This window comes from Aythya ferina (assembly GCF_964211825.1).
Source record: "Aythya ferina genome assembly, chromosome: 4".
Lineage (NCBI taxonomy): Eukaryota > Metazoa > Chordata > Aves > Anseriformes > Anatidae > Aythya > Aythya ferina.
The window spans coordinates 69398891-69415648 of NC_140300.1; the positions used below are offsets into that span (position 1 = coordinate 69398891).

The 16758-nt window shown below is 38.5% G+C and overlaps 1 protein-coding gene across 5 annotated transcripts in view; it reads left to right on the top strand.

Annotated features, from left to right (window-relative positions):
• RAP1GDS1 (Rap1 GTPase-GDP dissociation stimulator 1) overlaps window positions 1–16758 on the top strand; it is a 95713-nt gene that overhangs the window by 14230 nt on the left and 64725 nt on the right. The window lies entirely within an intron of this gene.

Consider the following 16758-nt stretch of genomic DNA (forward strand, 5'->3'; position numbering starts at 1 on the left):
ATATGAATTCTCAGCTGTAGTCTAAATGAAATTCCAGGAGGAATTTCTGAGGAGAAGTGTAGAGAAGACTGACTCGCAGGAGCAATTCTTGGGAAACTGTTGGGTCTGTTAGCATCTACCACTGTTTTTATTCCTCTACAGCCCTGATAGTGTAGACTTGAACATAGGACAATCAGAGCTTCTGCTCAGCTGTTTGAGAGAATAATTCCTTTTGGCAGTGGCATCTAATCCATCTGTAATGGGACGTAACTGCACTGTTTCAAGGGATTATCGTGGTGCATTTTACTCACAGGCAAGACGAGCTTCAGTATAAAAGGGTGGCAGTGCACAGATGTGCTTTCCCTAGGACAGTGTGGATTTTGTGGTGCTGGTAGAGTTTGTTATTCCGCTCTTTCTGGGCCTTCATGTAATCTTCTGCTTGGAGCAGTCAAGCTGAGATTACAGCTGGAAAGTGCTGACAAAGAATAGGGGAGTGCTTGGTCTGAGAAGGCCAAATGATACATAGAAGGAGCTGTGCATGCCATGTTGTCTGCAACATTTAGGGGGGATTTAAAATTACCAGCAACTACCAAACTACTGCTCATTGTGCCTAAGTGCATATTTAAGTGTGAAAGGAGGAAGGAGAAAGAAGAGTCACTTTATCTTGTGCTTATAGCTGAAAGATTAGCAATTTTCCTGATAAATATTGCTGTAAGGATCAACTGCTGGCTGTATTAATTAATATTACCTCAATAACTTTCTATATGAGGCTTTTGAGTGTTAATAAAATAGAGAGGAAGGATATTAAAACTGATAATGCTTAATTTTTTTATTATTATTATATGCAGCTTCTGGAAGTAAATGGAATACAGCGAGCAACAAAGCTGCGCTGATTTATGCCTGCCGATACAGACACATCCTGGCCTTTTCCTCTCATTTCATTAAGACCTCAGCATGTGAACAGTAGTTAAAATGACAGCAGCAGCTTTTGGCATGTGTATAATCCACACATTTACTCCATGATTTGGGTCTAAGCTTTCCTCCCATAATGTGATGACTTCTGAACTACTCTTATTCTCTCCACTTTCTTTTTTTTTTTTTTTTTTTTTTTTTTTTTTTTTTTCTACTTTCAAAGGAACAATAATAGTTAACCAAAAGAAAAATCAGAGAAACGTAACTGGAAATCTTAATAGGAGAGATACTTCCGTCAGCTGTGGTCTCTCTGTTCCAGCAGTGGCTGGCATCTGTGGGGGTTATATGTGCTGACCAAGAGGAATTTCCTCAGCACAAGCACTGTAAGCATATGCTGGAGAGAAGTCTGTGCTGTTCCTTAATCTTGCTGCAAGATGCCTACGGGAGGAGGGGCTAGGGCACATTGTTGGAGGTTTTCAGACAATTGACTGACTTGCAAAGGTTCTTAAGTGTCTCTTGACTGCGGAGCAGTCCATAAATAACTCCTCAGTGCACTGAGTTATGCTAAAGACTGCACCAATCCCAGTGACACGCAGGAGCTGGTCAGGAAATCACCTCTGCCTCTCAGTCTTGCTGGGTTTTGACTTCTGTTCTCTGCATCTCTGCCTTCTGAAGTAGCACAGCATCTCTCAGCCCTAGTGGCAGAAGGGTTGGCAGTCGATCAGTAGCTCGGTCGGTGTTGGGTGGTTAAGGCCAATCCAACAGCACAGCTGCATCTAGCAGGGGTGCGGCGCTCTGAGGCAGTCTTTGAAAGTGGCATAAAATAAATAAGAGGGATATTTGGAAACACTGCAGTAGTTTTTCTGTAGGCTTGTGGTTAGGGATGGACTGCACTACGCATATCCTCTGGATTTTAGGTGTCAGTTCCCTTTGTGGCATTCAGAGATCTGAGGCAGGTGCTTTGCCTCTCTAAGCAGTGCCTGCGGAGTTCAGAGCAGGATCAACTACCAAGCTCAGCGGGAAGCCACCCATAATTAACATGCATGCTATTTCTGTTCAGCACAATTTCCTCCTTAAGCCAAGGGCACGGAATTATTTCTGATAGGTAGGTGCCTGCACCCTTTCTATGAAAGCCTGAGCCTTTGTTACTCCTCCTTTTCAAATGTGAATGGAGGATTCACCTTCCTTGGGATCTTGGGATGGGCTGCCAACCTTGGTAGTCTTTTGGTTTACACATTTACACAGGGAAGAGTAGTTCAGTCCTTTCCTTCTGAACTTGAAGCTCAACCATGAAAGAAACAGGATCTTGGTATGCTTCTGGGAAGTTGTGTTTAAATCACTTCAGGCAGAGGATTGAAGACAGTTTATTTTAGTGTTTCAGCCAATGCGTAAAAGGTGCTTCCATTTTTTTGCCATCAGCTTTCTGTTGACCACGAGTGCTTTCCCCAAGGCTTCCTGTGCTGCCCGTGTGCCCGGGCACTTTTTAGGAAAGGCCAAGAGGACTCAGTCCCTCGGAGATCCCCATCAGGCTGATGCATGGATTCGGTTACTGAGCTGCCTGAGAGCTGTGGGTTTGGGCTGAAGCCAAACACACGTGCAACTCCAAAGGGAACAAAAGTTAAATTTCTCCAGAATTTGGTGACAGATGAATGGGACCATTGGAGGTTCGCTTCCTAGAGCCATGTCTGTGCATAAAACTGATTTTTGTTTTGTTGGGACTGTGGTTTAAGGGTCAGTCAAGATCTGCTTGGTCATCAGAAGAATCAATGTCTTTGGAGGTATACTGGATGTTCTTGATTTGGAGGTGCTAACGTTGATAACTTTGCAAAAAGAGCTTTGCATCCCTTGTGAAACATATCCCAAGGACTTGTCTGTCCTTTCCATCTCCTTCAGGCTCGGCCCTTCCTTCCCAAGGCCTGCAGATCGCACGCTCCCTTCAGGTGCTGTCAGTGTGACTCTCTGCATGGTCTGAGGGATGGTTATCAAGCAGTGAGAGCAAAGCATTCCTCCACTTCTCTGCAATACACTGAGGTCTTGCTTGTGGGGGAAACAAATGACTTGCAATTTAACAAAGTGGCATTTTGAAGTAGCATCTTTTGTCTTTTAAGAATATATTTATCTGGGGAAAAACTCAGTGGCCTTTTCTTATTCAGCTTCCTATAAATACATGTGTTTTTGGAGCGTTTCACTTATTTTTGGGCTGTTGTCTGACCACAGCTGATCGCAGACTGGGAAATGAATAGCCTAATTGAGAGCCGTGAGATTTAAGACATAAAATAGCGATTCCTTTCAGATTTTATTTTCCTGATTTGCACTGTCAGATTGTCTTGCTCTGAAACCATATTTTCAGTGGATACATATTGCATCTTCTTACTCATTCAAATATTCATCAGAATGGTTTGAAGTAATACTTGAGGCCAATAACATTTGGATGATGATTTACCCAGCTGTGCATACATGCTGTAATGTGCTGCCTCCAATACAATAGTGTCATGTTTACTGCTCTGTCACTGTTGTATAATTTTTACTAAGTAAAGCTCCTAAATGTCGTGCAAAGGTTAATGATCACTTACAACTACAGTAATCATGCAGAATACTAGTGGGTTTTGTGGAAATGTTTCTTTTAAATGGGGCTATGTTAAGCATTTTGTGCACCATTTAAATTTTGCCTTCTCATTAGACTGCAGGTTTGTGTCAGCAGCAACATGAAAACCCAGTTGAATCCTTTTCCTCTGGAGAGCATCTGAGCTGATCCTATCAGTGCAGTGTTTTTACTGATGCTGTCATTCCTATCCATTCCTAAGTGAGAACAAATAACGTTATTAATAGATAAATATTTATCACTAGAGGGATTAACCACAGATGTCTACAGATCTCAGTAGCACCAGGTTTAAGGCAATACATGATACCTTTAAAAACAAACTCTGGAGTACGTTTTGCCCCTAAAAGCTTCCAGATGAATGATATCAAAACCTAAGAATTGTAAACATTAGATAAACTGCTAATTTGAAGGACTTGCAGCAGCAGACAATCTCACCAGCCAAGAACCAGTGCTTTTCAGGACTTGCTTTCCTTTGTATCCTTCACTGACATTAGAAAATATTTAAATCCTTTTTCTCCCAGGCATGAGGAAGCTGTCACAATTTATCAACCCTTCTGTGGCTAAAGGAAATTTTTGAATCACAGGGTTTAACAATGGTGGTTTCATGATGAAAGGTTATTCTTGTGTCCCTTTCTTTCTTGGGACAAAAATGTTTTACCAAGAGTAACTTGGTAGGAAAATACATGCAGATAAGCAGTTACCACCACATGAAACAGAAGTTGTAAATAAAGGCTTTTAGAGTCACCTATTAGTCACCTATCTCTTTCTAACAAACCTTCCCAGAAAGCAGAACAATAGAACAGATTGAAGGTCATTTCTATTATGATTTTGTTTGCCTGTATTCATCAAATGCAGTGTATTTTCAGTGCTGAAAGCTTTCATACATAGTTTGTAATTATCATATAGCTTGTTATTAAAAATAGTGATTTTTTTGGTAAATTTGGGAAAAAAATAAGTAGAAACAAATGAAAAGCAAATGAAGAACATTCTCTGGAGAGCAGTATAAGCCACCATTAGGACTTAAATCTAAGGAATATGTGCCTTTTTTGACATCTTTGTAAAGTCCCTTAATCTGACAAGATGCAGAGGCTGCAACTCAGCCTTCTACTGAGATAGAAAACTGGGAGAACTCTGCATGTTTCAGTAAGAAGTAAAAAAAAAAATAGCACAGGGACAACTGCAGTAGATCAGTTGGTTTTCGGAAAGTGAAATTTGCAGGAGTGTGGCTGCATAAGGAAATTATTGTCTTACTGTCTTTTTAGTTTGGAACGGTTAAACTAATTTCATTTATGACATTCTTTATTTGTTTTAGGCTTTATTTTACCAGTGATATATATATATATCTATTATATTTATGTGGCTGTATAAAATGTAAAAGAATAGAATATAATGAGGCCTTTATAATTTTGTCAGGGTAAATACTTACTCTCTTCCTTGAGGTTTTGCTGAAGTGCAAGCCCAGGGTCTTTCAATGTCTAGTGTTAGATTCTGCTTCAGGCATCAGAGAGGTTTCTCACAGAGCTAACATGCAAAGGGAATTGTATCAGCACAGGATACCACGATAGCAACTGCCAGGGAGAAACTCAGATCAATAACTGGAGCAGGGAGAAATGCTTGGCTGGAATGCTCTGATCTACCTTGAATTTAAAGCCAGCTGCTTGAAAATCCATCAGGCAAAACAAAGCTTGGAAAATGGCTAGGAAATACAACTCTATGTATTTTAAGAGTTTTTAAAGGACTTAACCATTTAGGGCAGCGCTCAGGGTCCAGGCTTCCTTCTAGAATGCTGTGCATTTGCAGGCAAGTACAACAATTTATATCCCATAATCACATGCAAAAATACAGTAACAAAACAAAGAAAAGTTATTAATGGATAAAAATCAAAGATTTTAGACCAGGAATACCAAAGCAGGTTACATTAATTGTTCATTTTCAGTGACAACTTCATCTTAAGTTGCCAAGGTATCTTTAAAAATGTAGCACCAAGTGAGTAATTATGGAATATGTAGAACCATCATTATGCCCTGTCAGAACGTATTTTATAGCCTTTTCTTAAAGCCTCAGAGCTTTTCCTAGATCAGTCACTCTATTTGTACTTCTTGGCCCTGTTTTATTTTCTTTAGCTCTATGGATCCTAACCATATATCTTACAGCTCTGAAGAAGACTAATTAAGAGTCTAATTAGAAGACTAATAAAGTCTAATATGGCCAAGAGTCGAAAAGAATGTCAAGGTGAAGATCTTCTCCAAATCCTTTCCAAAACTATGTTTTTTTAATTGGTCACAAATTAATGAAAATGACAATAAAAATAGTTTATACTTTTACAGTCTTATTCCCTTTTATATCATGTTGCACTTTAGGATCTCCAACTGTTTATGCATTTGTGGAGGACAACAAAAATACTCTAGGAAGAATGAAGTTCCTCACCTGTAAGTAGTGACAGAATCAGGCCCTTATCCGTTGCCTTATCCTACAGAGATTGAAGATATAAATTAATCCCATTGATTTAAAGAGTTTATGCTTGATTCAGTTAAAAGGTGTTAAAGGCTAGGAGTGAGGAAGGAAAGTTACTCAATCAAGACTTATACCTGAAATAGCTTTTTTTGTCTCACTTTGTACTTCTCACATCCCAGACCAGTGATCTTCTAGCTGAGGGTCTGATGGAGCACTGAGCGTTGTTTTACCTGTCTTTTGACTCAATACAATGCAGAAGTGGATTGCCTAAATTACATCTGCCACTCCTGCAACGTGTTGAATCCTTGAAAATTTAGCTATTACTGTGATTATTTTACAGTGCTGTGTATTTGTGATGTACACAACCTCATCAGATAGACTCGGAGCATTGCATGAAAAAGCAGATTGTAGGGACCTTGGAGGCTAAGCCAGGCTAACTTTGATGCTAGATCATGTAGCTTCTGTTTATTTGCCCTTTTTTCTTTTGGCAAGCCCATTCTGTTTTTCCAAAGTAAATTTGAATGCAGGTTACAATGTAAAATATCTTTTCACTATTAAATATACATATTTTAGCACAACGATTAAGGAATAAATCTATAACTGATTTTGGCACTGAAAGATATGTACTTAATACATATTGAGTGTAGGACCCATCTGTTGCTGAAATCTCTCTCTCACCATTCAGAGTGGTTCTTGAGATGTTTCCCCCATGAAGATATTTGTCACAGGACATTTCTTTAATTTGCTGTGTACTGGAACATGATTTCACGCTACGTACTCCCATGCTCCTGGCCTTGAGGAGGCTGAGCAGAGTCTTGCTATGGTTGCATTTTTAGAACAACCGTGCACCAGGTCTTCACTTCTGATTTGCCTAAGAAGGAAATCAGAGCAGCAGTAGACTGAACAATCCTAAATGTTAGAAAAAAATTACATAAAACCAAGCAACAACCCAAAGCAGGAACTCCGCAGTTTACTTTCAAGGGTAGTTTCAAGTTTACATGCAAGTAAACTTGTTACAACCTAGCCATCTGTACACTATTAGGTGCGTATCTGACAAAAAAAAAAAAAAGAAAAAAAAGGAGGGAATAAATAAAAAAGCTGTCAAATGACTCTTGAACATTTGAACGGCTCAAAGGCTCTTTGTGTGGTAATGTTGGCACAGCTCCTAAGTGACCAGATGGAATTTTGTTAACACTCAACAGGACAAGGGCTGAGATTTTCTTTCTTAGCTTACTATATTTGAAAAGCTTGCATAAAATGTGTCAGAAAGCTTAATATTTTTTCCTAGTATGCAGAAATACACATATACTTTCCCTTAATGCAGATATGTTGGTTGACAGCTTCAGAGGCTATCTGTAAGGTGGGTAAGAAAAGAGATGTGAGAGGCTTTTGTAATTTCTAAAGCTGATGCCAATTAAAAGGTAGGAAACTTAAAAAGAAAATGCATACATTTTTCCTGTTATAATTTTGGCAGTGTTTGATAATTTAAATATTACAATTTGTTAGTGAACTTTGAAAAGGTGTTTTTATTTACACAGTGATTGTGTTAAAACCAGAATTTAGAAACAAGATTTTTTAATAAACAGGCAAAGTTTATATTTTTGTAAGAGATAACAAAAATATATAAATATTAAATAAAAAAAAATCTTGGTTTCTCACATCAGGTACCATATCAGGTAGTGATGTCATATTTCTATTTAAAGACTCTGCTGAATATAGAAAACCACGTGAATGTCTGTGAATCCCCCTATTCTCCCATCATCGTGGTTTCATTGTCAGTAAGAAATTCCAGCAAACTGAAAGTCTCCATAGTCTCTGGTAAATCATGGGATGACTTTCAAACCAGACAGCTTAAGAAGCAAGAAACAAAATCTCTAACATGCCGTGGACTCATCATTTGCCTTTTAAGTGCTTCGTTTCCATTTTCAAGGCTTTCAGGGAATCCGTGATAGCCAGAAACGTGCTGTGTTACAGATTACTGTTTCATAACATCTGACTTATTACAGTATCTGAGGCTACAGGAGGAACATTAATGCGACATACAATTTGAGTTAGCCGTACTAATTTTGAGCCTGAGTATCTTATTCAAGCAGAATTCTCTCTGTGACCAGGGAAAGATGAGCCTGGGGGCTTTGCAGAGACTCAGATCCCGTGTTTGTTCAATAACTCAAACTGATAACATAAATACAGTTATGACATATTGTACTGTGTGCTTATATTGTCTGATTTATGTATACCCACTTGCATAGTGTAGGCCAAAGACTAGATCTAGAGCTCATTGAGGTCCGAAAGAGTTTTTAGCTTCTTCAGTACTGGAACTTTGTATCCTCCACCTGCTTGATTTTCATTTACTTATTTATGTATATATTTTTATCGAAGCCTAAGTTCTGTGTATAACTTGAATGTCGGAGAAGCCCAGTATCATTTAGCAAGCAATATTTTGTACAAAACTTGGAAAACGTATAGAGAATTGGGAGCCCCATTAAATTATTAAAAAAAAAAAAAAAAAAAAAAAAAAAGGACAGTTTGTTCTAGTATGTCAGGGAAATAATTTAAAGGAAAATTCAAAAACATTTTTTGGAAGGTGTTTTCCTCTTACTATTTTTGATGTGATTAGTAGCATTTGCCATCTCTAGTCAGTTAACTGGAGTCATATTAGGATCAAAACTTTTAGTGTAGGTGCAAGTAGAAAAGGTTATGTGCAGTCGCATAGGTGCAATAGCACCCCAAAGGAAAGATCAAGCTGAGTAATGACTAAGATTTAAATACTCAGTTTCTAGACAGTACTATTTTTGTAGATGACTTTTATTCTATCACCTGTTCTCTCTTCTTGCTATCTTGACTTGACAAAGTCTCTCTTGGTTGCTAGATTAAAAACGCTTCAAGCAGAAAGTGTCTTGTGCAGCAGGAGAGGAGACAAAAGAACAAAATAAACCAACAATTATGTAAACACGAGTGGAAAGAAGAACCAGTAAAGAGAAGCTGGCCTTTCTGCGTGTGTGCATGTGCATGCATGTACACGTAAGCTTTCCTTTTCTGTGTGGCTGTTTATTTCTATGTAATGTATCATAGGGAATGATGACGTTGATTATTATTTGGGTTACACTTTATTTGCAGGATTGTTTCAGTCATTTGCAATATGGCTGAACTTGACTCTTCAGGAAGAGCTTTTTAAATTTTCTCTGTTTCAGTTTGCTCATCACTCAAGTGGTATATTGATTCCATCTTCCCTTATAAATACTCTCTGAAAACAAGAACATTAATATCTTTGAAGCACTGTGACATAATGTAATGATGCTAACTTTGTAATTGCTAATGAGGAAGGAAGTAATCTTTTAGAGAAGGATTTTTGAGTAGTGTTTGGCTAGATTCACATGAGGGAGGATACACCAAGACATTAAATTGTTGTTCTTTGACAGAACATTTATCCTAAAAGAGATACTGCAAAAAACAATATTCATCATGTGTACATCTTGGTATGGAAAAGAAATACGGCAAAAAATATTCATGCATACATCTTGGTATGATATTGTATTGTATGTCATATGGCAAATATTTTCCAGGGTCAAATGTACATGGAGTGATTGTATTTTGGAACTTTTTTTGTTTTTAATATTTCTTTGCAACCTAATAATTTTTTTGTTTGCAGTAGTGTATATATGCACTATATAAGGCTTTGTGTATACACATCTATAAGATGAAGGAATTATGGAAATCTTATGGACTGTATGAATTTTTTGCACGGCTATCTGTTTTATTTATTTTGGGGATTGCACTAGTAATGGTAGCATTTGTTTAAATCTAACCGACGCTTAAGGATATTGTGACAAGTATGATTGTAACTGTGCCCACATAACAGAACCTGAAAATGGCAAATTATGAGCAAAACTGGGGGAAAAAAAAATGAGATTGGTGTAAAAAGTCATTTTTTGGGTTACTTAATAGTCAATTTATATATATATTATTTATTTGTTTGTTTGTTTGTTTGTTTTCTTTCAAACCTGAGTGGTGAAAAATGTATTTTGAGATGCTGAACTTGATATTCTCAGGTATACGAGACTGAGAGCAATGCCTTTGGAGAAATACCAGCTGACACGTGATAATATTATGACAATTGACAACATGGGAATTGCATCATTTCAGCTGTTCTTGGGAGCTGGTGTGGGAGGCCACAAACACAGCAATTCATTGCCACAGTTGGGCTAAAAAGTCAGAATCGAGCTGCTAACAGAAACAGGCCTTTTGTGAACTAAGTGGGCAGACAAGAACTAAATAAATTCCTAAGATGCTACAAGTTATTCTTTAGACTGTCTAGCATCTCTTAAAAAAAAAAATGTTATTGCTGACAGTAGCTGAAGTGTTCAAGGACATTTCTGTTATGGAAGGACACAGGGCAGGTGCCCTGCCCTGCTTTTGCCTGTTTCTCCAAATGGGAAAAGTACTGCAATGAATTTTGATTTTCCTCTGGATTCGAAATTCTGATGCTGCTTTCCAGAAACACAAGTGCACTGAATAGTAATCTGGGGAGAGAAATCACTTAAGGTTTGTCTTTAAAAAACTTTTTAAAAAGGGAAAAAGGGTAAGAGCTCCAATTCAGTAGGGTGTCTGAAGAAATGAACTGTGATACACATGAATTTATGAAACTAACATATTTATAAAGAGTCATATGAACATACGAGAATTAAGCCTGAGGACGTAGAGGAAAACCAGATATTAAATTTTATGTGTAATTTTGACTGATGTAGATAAAGCACATCATTTAGGATAAAGCAGGCATCTTACCTGTTTTATTACCACTTTTATAACAGAGCATTGAATCAATTCACTGAAGGGATTCAGTTTTGCTTGTAGATGATGATGTGTGTTTCTTGCTTACTAAGGATCCAGTGAGAATTTAAAAGGCTTTTGTCTAGCAAAGGTCCTAATTAGTATTTTACGTTCTTGCCCTGCATGTCTCCTGGGTTTTGGTTGTGTGGCTCAGTGAATATCAGGCACCTGGAAACAACAAAGTATATGAAAATAAAATGTGCAGTTATTTGTCAATTAAACATATTTTTTTTAAAGATCAGTAGCCATACTGTATATTGTTTTATGTTCTACTCCTAGTAATAAAGTACCAGAAAAGATCTTTCCATAAACTGAGAACCATGTCTTTGCTAGTTGAAATCATTTTTTCTAACATCAGCTGACTTTTAAATGAAATTTTAGTACAGATTCTCTGTATCAAACAATGTATTTCTTTTTTATTTATGAAAAGATCTATTTCATCCTTCTTTTAGACAATGTTTGAAACATGACCTTTAAGGGTTTTCGTGTTTTATACCCCCTGCAAACCAGTAAGAATTGTTATGTAGATTTCATTGAATTTTGATCAGTTTCTTTGGACCTTAAGATAACTCCAAATCTTTAGTATTTCATTTTGAAGTATAGAAATACCCAAATCTGTATCACATTTTCCTTAGGAAGGGACAATAATCTTCCAAGATCCTGCAAAATCTTCTGAAATGTCATTCTTGTTGTCTTGCCTTTGTAACTCAGGACTAAGTAATAAGGAAAGGATTGCTAACATGTAGAAACCAATTACAGCAGCTACAGATCAATGTACCTTGCAGTAGTGTAAATATGTTTTAAAGATATGAGATTGTATTAATTACAAGGGTTGATGCTTTTAATTCTACTTAGGTGCAAAGGTGTATGTTTCTTGCATCTTTTCAGGCATTTTACTGAGGGAGTTCAGGGGTGAATAACAAAACAAAATGCCCTTTTTGCATAAAACTGCAGCAAAGTGAATAATCTGCATTGGTAAGAAACTTGAAGTGAACTGGTTACTAGATGGTGCTGGTTTTGAATACAAACTAAGTAGCTGTTAGCGTGTATAGGCTGACCTGATAATTACCAAAAATAATTAGGTAGATTACTGCTCAGGTGGCAATGAGCCATAGTGTGTCAGTATTTTCAGGTAATAAAAATGAGGCTCCTTGAGAGATTGAGGTGTCAGAAGAACAGATGCTGAAGCAAATGGATAAATGAAAGAGTAACAAGTCTCTAAGACCAGATGGTATATATCTAAGATTCAGAAAGTGTTTAAGAATGAAGCAGTTGAACTGTTGTCAAAAATAGGCAATCTTATTAAAATTAGCTACTATGCTGGAAAAGTAGAGCAAGTATACCTAAGTTAAAAACAGGTTGCAGTGGGAGCCCTGCAATTAATGATCTATCAGTATTTCCTTAGAAGTAGTAAAATTGGTTGAAAAAAACCTTAACCCACCTCTATAAACAGGGTAAGGCAGAGGCAAACAAGGAGGATTTCTGTTTTAAACAAACAAAAGTTTCTCCTGGATTAGGAGGTGGATTCATGGATTTAACTGCTAACCTGCTTTAGGGCCAGGGTCAGCCTGAGGACCCATTCAGCACCGCAGATGCAGTTAATAACAGAGGAATTACCTTACTGGCTGTGTTAAAAGAAGTCTTTTCCAAATGCTGGGTCCAAACAAATGGCCCAATAACATCCAAGCACATCTGGGAGATTTCTTTTCATGGTGAACTAGAGCACCGAGGCACGATGTGACCACATGAATGCCATGTGCCCCCCCTTTTAGCCCTGTGGGTCATACTGAAAGCTGGGGCACCCAATTTGTCCTATTTCTGACAGTGAGTGCCCAGAAGCATACGTCTGGGAAAACACTGGGCAGGGCAGAGACAGGATGGGGTAAGTGCAGAGTGGTATTCTCCCATTTTATAGTAATCTGCAGGTTAGGAACTTCCTACTCTAGAAGTTTAGTGCATATTTTAGTATTAATAGCCATGGGTGGGTTTTAGTTTCCACATAAAATTTTTCTCATTGAATAAATTAAGTGAATCTGTTTACAGTTCCAGTTTGACAGTTTAAATACAACTGGGGTGAAAATATACTTTCTTTTCTAAGTTTGTTACTTGATGATTTCATTTTGATACTGTAGTTGTTGCGTTAGGAGAAGTAGTAAATAGTAGCTTTCTTCTAATTGTTTTAGGGCTATTCTTTATTCCATATATCTCAATCATTTTTACCCTCAGTCATTGTTTTTTCAAGGTGAAGAGTTCTCGCCTGTTTAATTTCTTGAGGCATTCCTTACCTTTGTTCAGCCATGTCTGTGCCTTTTCTAGTTCTTCAGGGTGTCATTTACAACATAGGGTACCTAGAGTTGCATCCAGTATTCAAGGTGTGGGACCAAAGAGGAACCCTGTGCTAGCTTGTCACTTGGAAAGGTTACACACCAAGAGCACCAGTGCAGCCAAAAGCATCTTGCTCAAAAGATGCTAAGTGAAAAGAGATGCCTGCCAATATAACCAGCATGGCTACAGCATCTATGCCTCAACTTTCCAAGGCATGTTTCTCTGTGCCCGGAGATCCATCTCTGATTTTGCAGGCTGAACAATGTCTGCAGAACGTATGTCTGTAGTTCCTGATCGTTCTGGTTCAGTACATCCTATTTATTTTGAATTCATTGTCTGTCAAGTTGCATGTATAATCCAATAGTACCTGTGCTCACAACAGTATACTGACTGTCAATCAAAAGATAGAGGAAATGTTAATGATACGTTCAAGGAGGATTTTTTCTTTTCTTTTTAAATCTCTATACTGGGTAAGATCACAAAATCCAGAAAAATAGACTGTGCAGACAAAAGCTATCCATCTAAATACTCTTCGGAAACATTTTAAATAATTTTTTTTAATGTCAGTCTTAAGATTATTTTTTTTGTGTGTACCTGGACTTTCTCTGTGGTTTGGATGAAGATGCTGTGAACTCAATGTAAGATTAGCAAGTTGGCTCTTGTACACAAAAGCTGCATCCCCGGATATACTACTGGCTACCCTGTAAAACTGTTTGTAGCATATCCAGCATTCCTGTGGCCCTGACCCAAAGCAAGGCTGATCAACTACCAGATTTTTATGAGATGAAGGAACAGTAATTTTGTATAAAACAAATTAGTGGTTGAAAATGAGTCACCGAAAAGCTCTCGGAAACAGAATGGAATATTAAAGCATTTACTTACATTAGTCATCTTCTATTTTTCTCTGTAAAAAAGCCTGTGCAAGAGGTAGTAGTAATAATGTGTTGCCACCAAAAGTAACACGTTACTACAGGATTTAATCCACCCCATTTTTGTGAGTGTTTGTGCAGGAGTAATTTTCAGGGGAAGTCAAAATGCAACAGGTGATGGAATGGGCCAGACAGTTGGGTCTGGGAGTAATTTTCAGGGGAAGTCAAAATGCAACAGGAGATGGAATGGGCCAGACAGTTGGGTCTGACAGCCCTTGCCAGACTCCACGTCCTGACTTACCAGTTTGTGTTGTTAGGATATCAAGTATAAAGGCTGTGGGGTTCAGGATTTTCTGCCCTAATTATTCTGAAAGCAGTCCTTTAAGCCAGGTGTAAGTATGAGTGACTCCCTGTGCTTGGGATAGACAAAATGGTTCATCCTACTGTTAAAATGCTGATTTGATGCCTCACAAACTCACGACATGATACCAGGTTGCTGAGCAACTGTATCATATGTATCACTACTAGCCTTATTTTTGCCTTTACCATCCTGTCCTGGTCCCCTTAAATCTTCCCAGCTAATGTAAGCTTTCACGTGACCTCACGTATTGACAAAATCTACTTATTCACATTTCCTTGTCACGCAGCCAAAAAGATTCCTTACATTGGTTTTATCCCACGGGTTTTTATCTCTGAGAATATGATCAGCCTGTGCAGTAACAAGCCTACTGGAAACAGATTCTACAGAAACAGAGGAAGAGATGGAAAAGTAAGCAAGAGATGATCACAAGAAAACAACGGGGGTTTTGTACGTGGAAGAAAAGCATCTGCAGCTTCCGCCCTAAATGACAGGTTCAGTGCAACTGTGAAACTGCAGAAATCGGGAGCCTTGTGTAATTATATGGTAGGAACCCACTGGACCACTGCAGTCTTTTCACTCTGAATATCCCTGTCATTGTCATCTCAAACTGTAAGGTTTGTTCTTTTCAGAACAGCAAAAGAAGGGAAAAAAAAAGGAACAAAACCTATGAATTTGTTTAAGATATATTTGCATATATCCGATACTTCCCGATTTCAAAGATAAATATGTCTCTCAAGGTATTAACCCTTTTTAGAATGGAGAAAGCCCTGGCTTTGACAGAAATATACAAAATGAGCACGTAATGTGTTTCCTGAAAGGTACTTTTTCCCTCTGCCCCTGTGACCTTCTGACTTTGTGGCTAGAGTTCTAGTGTTCCTGCGGTATTCCTGCATGTGCTTTCTTCATTTACACAGGCTGAGGGATGGGATATGTGTCAAGATGCAATAAGTTTGGAATTGTAGGCTTGAGAGAAAATCAAACATTATTGTAATTTGCTTTAAGAACACATTTTATGCATATAGTTTCTAATTTAATTTCTGTGTATTGTATTTTTAAATTACTTACAGTGTTTAATCATATCTACTGAGTGGCAGTTTCACATTTTAAAGGTAATGTGGCATACCACTGCCACAAGCATTGGCTGACTTTTCATGTCTCAAGCTAAAAGTCTGTGTATGTCAGTGAGATGTGTACATGCTCAGTACCATGAAAAGTTGAGGGATTGAAATATTTAGTCAGTCACGTTTGAAGATTTTGCCCAAAATACATCATGGTGCACATCATATGTGACTGTGGAGTATTAAAATGGTAGTCTTACCTCAGAAAAAGTAAGCAGAAGGCAGCCAGGAGGGAGTAGGAATAAAAGATGGGGGAGATGTTCCCAGTGCCTCCTGCAGGTTCTGATGTGGCAAGGAGTGGAAGAGATTACAAACATTTGAGATAGAGCACTCATCTCTTTGTCCAGTCAAATACAATTAAAGTGGGAGTTTGTTATTTATCAGGCATATATGTAAGGTAGAAGAGGCTATAAGAGAGAAACAAGGCCTGGGTGAGGTCTCTGATAACAGAAGCCTTTCTCCACAGTCTACAAAATCTGGTGTGAAGGTGAATTTCTTACCTACGCGTTTTCTTCCACAGACACTGGGAACCCCTGCTTTTTTGATACCTATCTCTCTCATAGTCCTCTTGCTATAAACAGCTGCTGCGGTTTCAAAGCTACATGTGTTAGCATGCAGGGAGATGAGATGAGGTACCTGTGTGGTGGAAGAAAGGTAGTGCCACAGTAGACAAAAACTGAAGAGAGAGAGATATGAGAGAGGGTGGTGGGTAAAGAAAAAGGAAGAGGAGGTGAAGCACAATGTTAGTTTTGCAGTGGTTGGTCATTGAGTACCCTGCAGTGGTGTAACCTAACAATTCCGCTCACATTTAGGGGTGATGAGGCTCCTGCCTGTAGCCTAGCTAAGGCCACATGTGTATTAGTCAGTAAAGAAACCAACTGTCTGATAAACAATTTAATACCTAAAGACTGAGAACTTAAAAAAAATGAAGCACCGTACTTTTATCTGCATGGGAACTTGGGCTACAAAAGGATAGGTGAATGAAAAATGGAAATGGGATGAAAACCCCAGCTTTGGCTGAGAAGCGAAGCAGCTCCAGGAGTGCAATTTTGCTGCCTCCATGGCACACCTTCTGCGCCTCAAAGGCAAAGAAAGGCAGCATAAGGGAAGCTCTTGCCTTCTTCCCTTTGCACCATCCCGTATGTGGGCAAGTGAGGAGGAGGCAAAGTGCAGCAGCCGCCAGCTTGCTTCTGAAGGGGGCTTCCTACGTCGGTGCAAAGCTCTGAGGCAGCGCTGGCTGCCTTTCAGGCCCAGAAGATGCCAGCGCTGTGTGGTGGAGGGACCGTACCTACGGCTCGGTAGGGCTGGGGT